The 14,680-nt window shown below is 35.1% G+C and overlaps 1 long non-coding RNA gene across 7 annotated transcripts in view; it reads right to left on the bottom strand.

Moving 5' to 3' along the window:
- Positions 1-14,680, bottom strand: part of LOC145280105 (uncharacterized) — a 124,349-nt gene that overhangs the window by 33,914 nt on the left and 75,755 nt on the right. For 3 of the 7 annotated variants that reach the window (XR_013868544.1, XR_013868545.1, XR_013868543.1), the window contains exon 2: positions 10,694-10,843. The exons of the other annotated variants lie outside the window; for them this stretch is intronic. This is a non-coding gene — a long non-coding RNA (uncharacterized LOC145280105). The remainder of the gene's footprint in view (positions 1-10,693; positions 10,844-14,680) is intronic. 7 annotated transcript variants of the gene reach the window in all.

The following is a 14,680-nucleotide window of genomic DNA, read 5'->3' as shown; positions in this document are numbered from 1 at the left end:
CGTTTCTTAGCACAACAATCAATAACTACTGCAAATTCGATTCTAATTTAATGTTATTTTACAAATAAATAGCAAAGTTATATTTGAAGTTTTGGTGAAAGATAAACAATTTTTTTTTTTTTTTTGCGTTACTTGGATTTGTCGAGCTATTGTCGTTGTCTTGGATTTTATTCTTATGGTCAGTTGAGAGTTGTGTGCCTCTGAGAGAAAGAGAGAGAGAGTGAGAGAGATGGAGAGGGAGTAGAAAGGAGAAGGAGAGAAAGGGAGAGATAAAGAAGAAGAAGAAGAAGAAGAAGAAGAGAGATAGAGAGGGGGGAGAGAGAAACAGAGAGAGAAACAAAGGGAAAGAGGGAGGGACAGAAATAGAGAGGGAGTGGAAAGGAGAGGGAGAGAAAGAAAGAGGGACAGAGAGGGACAGAGAGAGGGAGAGAAAAAGAGAGGGGGAGAGGGAGAAAGGGAAAGGGAGAAGAAGAGAGAGAGAGAAACAGGGAGAGAGAAAGAGGGAAAGAAAAAAGAAAGAGAGAAAGAGGGAAAGAGTGGGGAGAAAGAGAGAGTGGGAGAGAGGGAGGAGGGTGGGAGAGATGTGAGTCATTGCGTTCGGTTCGACATGTTTTATGGTTTGGTCGGGCTAAAAATTCTTACCTGTAAGTTTGTTGTTAAGTAGAAGAAAACTGGTATTAATGTCGAAGAAACAAAATCATTTTTACTTATTTTAAACTTAATTTATTTACATGGAGAATTTTGTCTTTGCAGCACTAAATGAGACCATACAATTGACACCACAACTAGTGCCGAAATCGAGCAAAGACTTTGGACCAGCACAACGATTCAACGACTGTGCAGTGAATGCAAACATGTAGCGTTACACGCATGTTAACATGTACACACCATCGCAAGGAAACAAAGACTACGGAAAAATTCGATTCACTCTTTTTTTCAGTGAAACAGCATACATTTATATACAGGTACTTCCAAAATAACGTCTTGTCTTATATTCATAAATTTTCTCATACTCCAATGCGCTTACAAGACTCTGCCATGTCGAACACGCGGTACTCTGTCTTTGTTTGACCATGTTTAGGACACGCTTTTCCCTCTCGCTCTCGGCCCAGCTGAGTAACGCATATATCTCTGTCTTTCTCGCTGTGACGTCCCCTCGCGTATGGCTCGGTCATTTGCATACAACTATTGCTGCATACACGCGTTCGCACTCTGTTACAGGCAGATGTACATTCGCACCACTACATATTCATATCCTAACCTGATTGCTTGATAAGGAAACCTGTATCCATAAGTAATTTCTTATTAGCACCCACACGTGGGAAAATTATACAATAAGTCGGCTTTTAATGTTGGCAAAGTCAGAGCTTGTTCTATCAAGATCGTGGCCCACTCGAAATGGTTCGATATGAGTTGTTTTGGTTCTTTCTGAATTTTACCTATTACATCGTTATGCATTTTTTTCTTTGATAACTTTCTATCTTTTCTGATGAGTCCACTGAGGAAATATCCAGTATTGACATACAAATATTAGTTGTTCCTCATGAACGAAACAGGTCTGTAAAATGTGCCGAATTTTTTTGTTTTGGAAAAAATGATTGGTAAGATGAATAAAATCTTGGACTTTTGAATCTAACAAAAATGTTATTCCTTTATAAATGATCTCTTGTTATATTTTAACAAACAAAGAGCTACTGGTTAAAAAAAAAGATTTGTATGCACAAAAATAGAAAATATTTGCAAAAGTGTACATTTTCATAAGACACACACACACACACACACACACACACACACACACACACACATATATATATATATATATATATATATATATATATATATATATATATTGTTACAATATTTTTTATATAATAGTCTAGGTGCCTAGCATTGCCCGTGTGTTTGGAGGTGTGTGTTGAGCAAAAAAAAAGAAAAAAGTGGTAGTAGGCAGGTAGGTTCGATTTTGTACAGCGAAGGAGGAGAAGAACGTGAAAAAAGTGACGTCTTTGCCGTTGCGTCCATCGCCAAACCGGAAGTAGTTTAGGTTTAAATTAAGGCTAGTCAATCGAAAATTTGTAATGCCGTCGTCCGACTTTCACCTGGCAAATTTCATTTTTTTAATTTTCACACTTTTTTGTCGATTTTCCCGGCTAAAACTCAAATATAAAGTTTTGAACGGGTTCGAATGCTCTATATATGAAGTTTCATGTCTGTAGACCCAAAACTGACAGAGTAGTTTGGTAGGCAACATTTTTAAACAAATATATATACGCATACATAAATATATATATAGAAAGAGGTTTGCGTTTATTATAACCTTCTTATGCAAATATTACACAATTATATATCCCGTAGAATATCTGTATGAATATAATTACACGTAATAGTTAACTAAAATTGCTCATCGCATAAGAAACCGTAAAAAACTAATAGGGAATTAATTAAAATGAAATATACAAATTAGCTAGCCCTTTTGCAGATGAATGCAATTCCACGACCCATACATAACAAAGTTGTATTTTCTTTTTAAATAAATAGAAAAGTATTTTTTTTTAATATGAATATCAATACACGAACCCCAACTCTTTTTGTGTGTGCACATGTGTGTATACAGTCATGAGTGTGTGTGTGTGTGTGTGTGTGTGTATGTGTGTCATCTATACGGAGATCATAAGACACATACCTTTTACTCCGTTCTTGGTCGATGCCTTCTTTTTCCATTTTCTCATCTTGAATCAAGATTCTCACATTCTGAATAAAGAAGTCTTTGACTATTTGACTGCGATTTCCCCGACTAACTAACTTTAGAAACGCATGTGAGTCGTTTATTTATTTTTAGGTGTATGTGTGGAGTCGTAACATACTGTTAAAATACACTGACGTGTCTCGTGACCCCTGTTAGCATGCAGGTGCAACGCGTCTGTGAATCGAATTCAACAAGTTTGAAACCTGTCAGTCTTAACCTTTCGACTTCTCTGCACTTAACTTGAACAAAACCAATGGAATTGAAGTGGCAATGTTGTTTCTGTAGCATTTCTTTGCCAAACCTCAATTGACTTCACATGTAATTGCTGAGCTTTGCAAATTTTGGTATGGGGGTAAAACCCACAAACTTGAAAGTTAACAAATATCTGCAACCAATAAGAAGGACTTCATGCAGACCAGATAATCCCAAGGCATGACATTTTTGAGCCCTATACAAAAGCCCGACTTCCCTAACAAACAAACAAACAAACAAATAATATGGCATGTATATGTGTGACGTTAGAAAAGTATAATTGTGAGGCAGATCCTTTATATAAATACATGGTTGTTGTATTTTTCTTTCGGGAATAAAAGCATATCTATTGGATGTTAAGCTTACTCATTATTAATACTTATTTATTATTTATTTTCTACAAACATGAAATAAATAGATAAACACTTACATGTGCATGTACTAAAAAACTGTTGAAGATTACATTTCAAATCTTCTTATTACTAGAGTATCACTTAGTAACAAAAGACTCCCTAATCCTTAGAGTGCCATTGTTCCTGAAGAAACGGTTTCTTTTAATGAGTATGTTCTTAACCTTCCACTCTGAAGGTTTCTTCCATTGAACTGCTAGATTTTGGAATTCCTTCTCTATTTCCTGCTTCTTCGACTTTACTAAAATGCAGAATTTTAAATGTAACGTGAACAGACATCTCGCTGCTCAACTCTCTACTTTAAACGTTCCTGTAGGTATAGTATCCAAATTCACAGTATCCCCTTACATCTCAGAGGAAATTTGCCTTATTTGGGATGAAGATAGTTTAAAATAAAAAGTCTAATGCAACGAAGGTGCCCCCTGCGCTGACCCCCTTAAAATCGCATTGCTTTTCTGAAACTTTGTTATTGTATTTGTCTATTTTTTGTCAATTTTCTTTTCTCTTTGTTTTTATTTTTTTGAGGATGGAGCTCCAACCGAGATATGTTTTTAGATTATAACTTTCCATTTGAATGGAATTATCTGGATCTCTCTTACACTTGGTTCATCGGATATATTCGGCAGATAGTATTTTTTACAAATTTTTTTCCACAATCCCAGTGGCTTCTATGATTACTGGAATTATTGAAATCTTTTTAAGATTTCAATTTCTTTTCATGCCATACATAAAACCTCGGTATTTAGTTCTTTTTTTACCCATCAGCTCTGTTTAGGCCGCCATCAGTGGACACACTTACTTCAAATAGAGTTGGTACTACCTTCATATTATTCCTTATCATTATGTCAGGTTTAACTGTTGCGTTTTCTAAGTATGTAGTTGTGGGGATTGCATGGTCATGGTGATTAGTGTATGATTTATTTCGCATGATTTATTTCTGGTATATGTTCCCAAGACTTCTTGGGACACATGATATTCAATAAAGATATCTCCAAACTTCATGAGAATACCAAGAGCTTATATGGCGACCCTTGTTCAGTTTCAGCTCCGGTGTATAATTTAGGAGGTACTGTTGCGCCTTACAAGCCGGATTTCCGTAAATGTCCGCTCGACTTCGATCGGCACTCGACGTAAACCGCCGGAATATACCGAGCGCCGATCAAATTAAAAAAAAAAAAACGGTACGAAACAGAAAATAACACTTATCGAATACTAAAAAAAAAAAAATAAAAAAAAAATCCACAAACAATAAAATGCATATTCCAGCGGTTTGCGTTAGTTTCTAGTCGAACTATAGCGGACATTTACGGAAATCTGGTTCGCAAGCTACACCGGTGCAATTTAGGAAATTACGAATTAGTTGCTATTTCCGGTACCGATCGCTTAAAGAAGTTTCATTAAGTTCGATATGAATTCGACCGGTAAATGAAATAACAGTTATTTACAAGACGAACGATTAACTCCCATCACCGATTGATGTCTGTCTGTGTGAGGAACGGTCTCTACAAAACTCCTCTGTCAATTTTTGGCCTACAGACTTAAAAAAAAAAGTGATATATAGGGGATTTGGACCCGTGGAACAAATTCAATTTAGTTTCTAGCCGGTAAAAGTAAGGGGTTAAAATTGAAAAGAAAAATGGAACTTGGCAGGCGTAATAATAAATACGAAGCTTGCGTGAATTAAAATATGATATTTAAGCGTATTTTACGACTAGGTAATGCCGGGAACTACTACTATATACTGGGTACAATATAATAATAAATATAGAACTTGGCTATATATTAATGAATACGAAATTTGAATGAGTTAGAATATGATACTTAAGTGTATTTTACGGCAAGGCAACGCCGGGCGGTCTGCTAGTATGAAATTAAATTAAGACAGTCCGATATAAAAAGAAAAAAAAAAAAAATCAGTGATTTATTTAATTATAATAAGATTGCTTGTACGTAATTATAATTAATTAATCAATTTATCGACATCTTGTTAATCTTCTTCGAAAGTCTGTAAGATTATATTAAGTCTGCTCTGGTAGTTTTGAAACTTTCAGAGTTAGCAGAGGAGAATGATATTAACACCTCTATCCCCATCTCTACCATTATATAAAAAGTCACTTTGTGTGTGTGTGTGTGTGTGTGTGTGTGCGTGTGTGCGCGCGAGAGAGAGTTCTTTTCTCATAGGTTCCGAAACGGCTGAACTTATCTTTTGCAAATTTTACACAAAGGTAATTTATACGTCTGGCAGTATTCTAAGATATGTTTTGTACAGAAATTCATCCGATAAGTATCGAAAATCAAAATATCCAATCTTAAAAATAGTCTTTTTTCTCTCATAGATAAAAGATTTTTTTACAGGGGGATATTTTAAATTACACCGGCCAAGGTTACACCGGTGTAAACGTAAAAGATTCTTCTGTAAAATTTCTTCTTTTGTTTTTAACTATTAGAGAAGAAAGACTCTTTTTAAGATCGTTAAGCCCAAATATCAGCTGACGTAATATTGTAAACAAACACAGACGGAATTTGATGAACAACATTATCATTATTATTTTTAAATTTTTTTTCGCGAATCAGTCCACCGGGCAAATTATTCCTCGTAATATATAATATTCAATAGAGAACTGATTCTATAATAATACATACGCAATCTACATAAATTAAAATATCATGTTTAAGCATATTGTGCGACCGAACAACGCCGGGCTCTCAACTAGTATATTAATAAATATGAAATCTGAATAAATTAAAATATCAAATTTAAGTGTATTTTATGGCCAGGTAACGCCGGGTGGTCTGCTAGTATGAAATTAAATTAAGACAGTCCGATTTAAAAAAAATACAAAAAAAAAAAAAAGAAACAAAAAAAGAAGAAGAGATTTATCTAATTATAATAAAATTGTTAGTATCTAATTATAATTAACTAATTAATTAATCGACATCTTGTTAATCTTCTTCGAAAGTTTGCAAAATTATATTAAGTCTGCTCTGGTAGTTTTTGACCTTTTAGAGTTAACAGGAGAGAATGATATTGACATTGCTAAATAAAACATGTAATGCTATTTTTAGTCCAAGCGATAAAAATCGTCTTGTATTTTTTGTCAGGTGTTCAAGACAACAGCCAAGTCTACTGATTAACGACTTTAAACAACGATCTTAACTAACGATAGCAAAAATGTCCACCCAAACATAAACGGAAGTGCAGATTGTTTACTTCCCGTCTAATCTTATCTCATTCTTTTTTTTTTTTTAAATCAATATATACAGACATTACAGAAAAAAGCAGACACCCGAAAATATTTCGATCAATATTCATATTTAAAGTTTAAAAAATTAACATTTTATACTAGTTGGCATTTTCGTGGTTTAGATATTGAGATATTAGATATTATTTAGATATTAAGATATCATTTATCATCATTTAAATATTAAGATATCATTTAGATATGCCATTGACGAAAGTGTAACATCAAAACAATTACTACGCTTTAACAGTATTTCTATTTTGAAAAATAAAAATAAAATTTTAGTAAACAAACAAAATAAATAAATAAAACAACATTTATTTTACTTTGAAAAAAAAAAAACTGAAAAAGAAAAAAATATTGTAATGTTGGTAAATATTCAGAGTTGACGTAAACATAAGCACCGAATTGTATTTTTCATATTGGAGACAGATGGTTCTCTTTATTGTTAATGGTTTTGATTAATTGGTTAATTAAAGTCACGTGAGACAAATCGTTGATTGTTATCGGTGGTGGCCAAATGGTGGTCAGAGACAGACATAAAAGGTGTTGCTGTTCTCATTTTTTTTTTTAGTTAAATCGTTCTTTTATATTTCCCCTCGAGCAACGCCAGAACACATGCCATACTAGTTACCAATAGTATAAGGAAATGAATATCAAGTACAAGTTGCACATTTATTACAGTTAACAAAATACTGGACCCCCCCAAAAAAACAACAACAAACAAACTGTAAATGCAACATTATACATAAAATTTATAAGCGGATTTTTTCTTGACTACCCGTTGGCCTTTCAAGGGTAAGAGAAAAAAATGTTCCAAATAAAAAGTGATTTTAAGATAATATTTTGTTTTACTGCCTTGAGAAAACATTTTTTGAGTGAAAAACAAACAAACGCAGGAAGCCTTCAGAGCACTACTACAAGCATTAATACAAATCAAGGAGGCCCATAAAAGTACTAATACCAATTTTGTTACTCGCTCTAAAAGAAAAAAAAAATTTCTAAGCACTAACTAAACAGAACTAAAAAAAAAGAAGAAAAATCAAGAGGCCGCAGCACTAAATATATCTTTAAATATGATTATAGTTAAAAGCACTAAATACATCTTTAAATATGATTATAGTTAAAAGCACTAAATATATCTTTAAATATGATTATAGTTAAAAGCACTAAATATATTTATAAATATGGTTATAGTTATTGAAAAGTAATTTATTTTTGCCTTTGGTTATAGTTATGTATTGTATATGTATATTTAAATCAATCTTTTCAACCCGACAAAGTTAAACTACATTTGTTTGGAAGCAAAACATGTAAACATAAAGCTTTTAATAAATTGGAAGAAGAAATATATTTTTAGTTTGCGCTTTTTGTTAGAAAGCGATTATCTTATTTTCATTTGATGTTAAGTAATTAATGCGTTTATACTCTAAAATGTCACCAACTTCCGGTTCTTTCTGCTGACTCATTGTATCGTTGTTCATGTTAGACTTGTTTGAAAATAAATGATTACCTTGAGTATTTGCTTAATTTAAACGAAAAAAAAAAGTAAATGAACACAACCTGCAATGAAAATACAGTAGAACCCCGGGATACGGCATTAAAAATTAGCAACAAGATACAGTAAAGTGTATAATCTATAAATATAAAAGCGAAAATGTATGTATGTGTGTTCGCTTTTTCTGTATGTCTACAAAAGGCTTCTTTCAGAGAAGCGGTCGCTCGCTTCACAACTTTTTAAAACTTTTTATATCACATATAAATCGTAATATCTCACAGTTAACAACGAAGCTCGCCTGTCTATTTAATTTGCTCGATTTCGGGAAGATAAATAATCAACATTTGTCGCTCGCCGCATGTGGGTTAGTCTTTTTCCTATAACATCTTGAGAAAATAAAAATCCCGCAGCCAAACTTGACATCATTAACTCATTAAAACGGGCACCTGCCAAATCCAAGTAATTAAATAAATTCAAACGTGTTTCCGTTAGCATCTCGCGGTGAGGCAATGGTTAACGTCGCACGTTTTTTTTTCACACTTTAATTTACAACTTTGCCTCAACGGTTCGGGTTCGATCCTCATACTTACTTTTTTTACCCCCCCCCCCCTCCGGAGTTTCCACACACACCTCCAAACACCCGGGCAACGCCTGGTACCCCTTGCTAGTACATTATAAATAACAACGTAGGGCGGGGAAAATACCGTAACGAGGGACCGGAAAAACATCGTATTCCACATCGTAACCTGAACCCCCCCCAAGTAGCCTAGGGCCACCGTATCCCGAGGGTTCTACTGTACAAAGAAAATATCAGGTCGACAAGAAAGTTCTTGCGGTTTTTAACTTTTAGATTCAGATGAACATATCTCGGCTCAAACAAAAATTTATTGATCGGAATAAACACCAACAAAGTTAACACACTTTTGCCAACGCAAAAAAGTGTACATAGTGACACACACACACACACACACACACACACACACACACACACACACACACACACACACACATACACGCACACACACAAGCACACGCACACACACATATACACATACACACACATGCTACACAGAATATTCCGCGTTTCATTCACTCTAGGATTCATCAGGCTTATGCAAGGAGTTGTGGTAGTCCCGCGTTTTTATATACGCACATTCTATTGAGTTTTTAGTTAGCCAATCAGCTTTCTAGTTTCAACCGCACCCTTCCTAATTAACCAATGAGCAGGCACTTACAGGACAAAATCCCAGTTGACCTCAGGTTCACCCCTTCTTTTGTGTGTGCTATTTTTTTTGCGGGGGAGCGTAGATATCTAGTGTTCTGACCTGTTTTAAACTAGGTTAAATGTGTTTTTTAAAGCCCGATATTATGACCACAAAAATACATTCAAGAATAAAAATATACCGAATGAAAACAACTCTAGCAAACAAATACTGGGAACTCAAAGAAAGCGGACATTCGCCGGTAGTTGAATGGAAAATAGTAAGACAGGCAAACACATGTAGAGACTTAGACGATCCATGTAGATTATGCCTTTACGAAAAATTTGCTATCCTATACTTTAGAGAACCCCAAGACCTATTAAACTGTAGGAGAGAAATCTCTCTCTCTCTCTCTCTCTCTCTCTCTCTCTCTCTCTCTCTATATATATATATATATATATATATATATATATATATATATATATATAAACTAACAAAACACATTTAACCTAGTTTAAAATGGGTCAGAACGCTAGATATCTACGCTCCCCGCAAAAAATAGCACACACAAAAGAAGGGGTGAACCGGAGGTCAACTGGGCTTTTGTCCTGCAAGCGCCTGCTCATTGGCTGATTAGGAAGGGTGCGGTGGAAATTAGAAAGCTGATTGGCTAACTAAAAACTCAATAGAATGTGCGTATATAAAAACGCGAGACTACCACAACTCTGTGCATAAGCCTGATGAATCCTAGCGTGGATGAAACGCGGAATATTCTATGTAGCTTAATTGCCATATATATATTTTATAACTTACTAGCTAGCTCTACCTACGTATTGAGCACTGTTTATGTAAATACTTAAAGTTTACGCATAAATTTATACTTTCGTATATTAATTTATGTGATTGAATGAAGTAGTCATATATATATTCAGATGAACATATCTCGGCTGAAACAAAAAAAAAAAATATATCGATTGATAGGTTAATTTATTCCAATAGTATGAAGAAGAAATGATTTCGAAAGTAATTTCTGGTTTGAATTTAATTTTAAAAGACAAAATCGAATATCATTATTGATTTGTGTATGTGTGTAGGGGGGGGGGATTACCCGCACCCACGCTGTAAAAGAAAACACGTAATTTTATATCTTGGCAAAAAAATCGAATTACGCCGATAAAAACCGAGTTACACGAAAACAATCTCGCAAAACATAGGAGTGCCAAACAAATGGAATTGAAAAAGGAAAAAAAGAAAAAAAAAAAAAAAGGGAACGCTTAAGCGAAAATGGAAAAGGTTAAGAATGAGCTTGAAGTTAGAATGAGAGAAGTTATGGCAACATTTACCTGTCCTTGACTTTTTGTTTTCGTTTATTTCTTAAATCATTTTCCGGTTTTTATTTCCTCCTTATTTTCCCTTGACGTCTAACGAGAACCACACCCCAAATATTTTTCTTGAATATAAGACCGTGTGCAAAAGAGTTAAAGGTAGACAGTCTGAAAAACAAAAAACAAAACAAAACAAACAAAAAACAACAACAACAACAACAACAACAACAACAACAACAACAACAACAAACAGATATTTGGCAGCATCAGTCGCTATCCGAGAATCATTTTTGCACAGGTGTCAAGTTCACCATGGAAACTGAGCCGGAATCGTTGCTTCTCTTTTACAAAATAGATAAATAAATAGCAGCAGTATTAGTAGTAGTTTCTGAAACATTTTTTCGTCCCAAAGTCTTTCAGGGTGTTTCCATGTAATCAACTAAAAACATAAGTCGCATCTTTTTTTTGGGGGGGGGGGCGGGGCGGAGATAGTTATTTAGCTGGGAGTTTTCCTCTAAAGCAGTAACCTGTATTTTGTAGTATATTTATATTGATGCTCCCTGAATAAAGCATGCCCTACAGGGAGAGAAAGAGAGACAGGGGAGGAAGAGAGGGAGAGAGAGAGAGAGAGGGAGGAAAAGAGGGAGAGAGAGGGGGAGGAAGAGAGAGGGGAGGAAGAGAGAGAGGGGGAGAGACAGAGAGGGGAAGGAAGAGAGAGAGAGAGAGAGAGAGAGAAGGAGAGAGAGAGCACGCGAGAGAGGTAATTGTGTGTGTGTTTTTTTAATATTCATCTGTCTTTGCAAACTCACTTTTTCTGATTGAAATAATTTAACCCGCGACCTAACGGATTACAGAATTTCTATTAGTAGAGAGAGAGAGAGAGAGAGAGAGAGAGAGAGAGAGACAGACAGACAGACAGACAGACAGACAGACAGACAGACAGAGAATTTAATTTTCTTAACCCTTCAGCCATTAAGCAGCCTCAGAGTGAAGTGAAGAGGTCTGCACTTCTTGCTCGATGTCATTTCTTATGTGTCATTCTCTTTATCTCTCCCTGTCTGGCATGGAAGAGGACTCTAGTAGTATACCAAGAGAAAGGAGGAAGGAAAAGGTTGCGTGTTTAGAGATGAAATTACTTCGCCCTTTCACGCGCATTTTAAAATCAGTTCCAGAATTTCCTTCCGCCTGAGAGATTTTTTTTTTTAACTCTGTATAAAATACAGACGTTAATATTATATTACGACCCGGGCAACATCGACTGTCACGGAGGGAGGGAGGGAGGGAGAGAGAGAGAGAGAGAGAGAGAGAGAGAGAGAGAGAGAGAGAGAGAGGTGAGTGACCAACATTTGAAATGGTGACACTTTATGGAAATAACAAAGTGTTTTGAAAACGGAAGAATGTTTTGAAATAGGATTGGAATTGAATGTAGAAATAATTAAGCCAGAAATATGTAAAATAATAACATTTTTAGAATGATGCATAATAATATTCTACTGGAATGTTTCATTTTAATAAACAAAGATACGTGACAAAAGACCAGGCATGGATTTTTGGTTACGTAGATACATTACGTAATACGTTTAGAGACGCCTTAGAAAGTTAGGGGCAAGACCGATAATTAAGATGTAGACAGGACTGTATAAGCGTTCTACCTTTTTAAGATGGGGACAACATTCTGGAATAAAGGTTGCCGAAAAGTGACCAGAGGTCTGTTGTTTGTGATAAAATTTTCGTTGCAGCTTTCTGTCCAACAAGATTAAAGATAGGCCAAGTGTGTTCCCTAATTGGCTGAATGTTGTAACCCGATAGAATGGTATTCGTCCCTTTTGTGAAGGTATGTCTTCCTTTTTCTGGCAAGATATTTATTCGTCCCTTATTTGTCATTTTTTATGAACATATACCAAATAAGTTTTTTTTGTGACATTTTGAAAACAAGGTGATCACACGTAAATATATGTATAAAGATCCGACGTATATTCAATAAGACATTCGTTACACATATGTACAGGATATATACTCTCCTTCCACGTTATAGAAAACCCTGCTATCCAGCATACGTCCCCGTCTGGTGCCGTTTCAAAACCCTTCTATACAACATGAAAAGTTTCGACCAGCCTTATTATGAGAAAAAAAAAAAAAAAAAAGAAGAGTTTGTTGCTGTTCCTAGCAGTTAAGTAGTTGAAACGTTTCTTTCGAAGGAAAGAATTGAAAGAAAATGGAATTGAAGAAACTTCGTGGCTCTTTTTTGTTGCTCTTTTGTTTGTTTCTTTTTTTTTCTTTCAGTTAGTGAGTTTATTCCGAGAAAAAAAAATCTGTGTAGGCAGTAAAATGTTTTGTTTTGCCTGTAAAATATTATTGCATGAGGAATCTTTTCAAGATAAAAATATATTGAGAAATACACACGTTTGTATCGAGAAATACACGATTTAAATATGTACACATTAGCTAAAGTCATCCAATATGACGCAAAAATTGCCGTATTTGGAACCATATAGGATAACTGTAGTTAATACTTACATATTTAAAACGTATATTTCTCCATACAAGCATATGTACTTCTTAATAGATTTTATCTCGAAAAGATTCATCATATAATAATATTATATATTTTTGGAATTAGCATACCGACGAGTAGGGGGGCGGGGAAGAAAAGACGGTTTAAGTCTTGCAACGAAATGTTGACGTTGCTTACAAGCAGTCTTTCCTTGTAAAAGTAACAAATGGGTAACGATGGTCGAAGTGTAATTTGTCTAAAAGACAGCAACAACTACTACAACAACAGTAGAGCGGTCACCCCTTTTTATCTACTCAAACTCTCAGTCAACGAGATTCACGCGTGACTGGAATGTCTATTTAACTTGTAAGGAATAGGCACTCAGGTTCTTTGATTAACGGGCCAGCGGGCCACCGGCCGTGTTGGCCACACCTACCAGCACTCCTTTCTTCCCCACCGACCTACCCTCGGCAAGTCAACCAATTCAAAATTCTCACAATATGGAATATGGAAACGGCACTAATCCTATGCGGGTTTAATCGGCTTCCGCCAAAGGAGGAAATTCTATGGAAGCATGAAATTCACAAGCAGTTCTCAGTCGTATGTATATCCCCGTTAGGGGAGATGGCAACGTTAGATTTTTGCAACTCTTGCAGGGAGGTGTCAACATTTTCTTACATACAGCGCCTGGAATTCTCAAATTGGTCACCCATTTGGTACTGAATAGGCTCAGCGTTGCTTAACTTTGTGATTATATCGTATATATATATAATATTTTTTTATTGTTGTTCAATATAATAATATTGAACAACAGTAAATAAAATTTAATGCCTACATATATTTTTCTCGCAATAAAAACCACGGCACAGGTTTGTGAATCTGCCAACTATTGGGTATGACTATATTTAAGTAGTATGTCAGAAGGCTTAGTAGGATTAAAGAACGCAGTGTGTAAATGAAAGCATATGGGTTAGCGTAATGAAAGTTTGTAAAGAAATGAAACCGGATAAGTATGTACGATGACAAAACAGAAAAAAAAATCGTGCACGAAGTGTAGGTGTTATGACGATAAAAGCAGCCAATGAAAACTGGTTTGAATCTGATGAGGGACGGATCATTATTTCAAGCGTAGTTGACGAAAGTAGTAACGATAAACGTATGTTAGTAAAAGCTGAACACGAACGGTGCTGTTGTTAGAATTCTGACCAATCTAGAATAGTTCCCGGTTTCGTTGGGAGAAGAAGAAGAAGAAGAGAGAATAATTACTGAGTGAAAATCGTGCTACCATCGGCAAATATGTCTTGTTGTGTGATGCGACTCTCCTAGGAATACTATAAGATTTTACGATAACGGATGAAAGCGAGTGACAATACGCGCAAAACCTACATCAAATATTGGCTAGTAGTAGGTACGGGCAAAATAGCGGGACATAGTTTTAAAAGCTGGTTTATAAATTCTTTTGTAGGTTTCCAACTATTTTTGATTGTATTTAAAAGATTACATACTAAAGT

This window comes from Euprymna scolopes, chromosome 7, assembly GCF_053919585.1.
Source record: "Euprymna scolopes isolate OS-2025 chromosome 7, ASM5391958v1, whole genome shotgun sequence".
NCBI lineage: Eukaryota > Metazoa > Mollusca > Cephalopoda > Sepiida > Sepiolidae > Euprymna > Euprymna scolopes.
The sequence above is the reverse complement of the archived record's forward strand: the minus strand, read 5'-3'. Positions and strand labels throughout refer to the sequence as shown.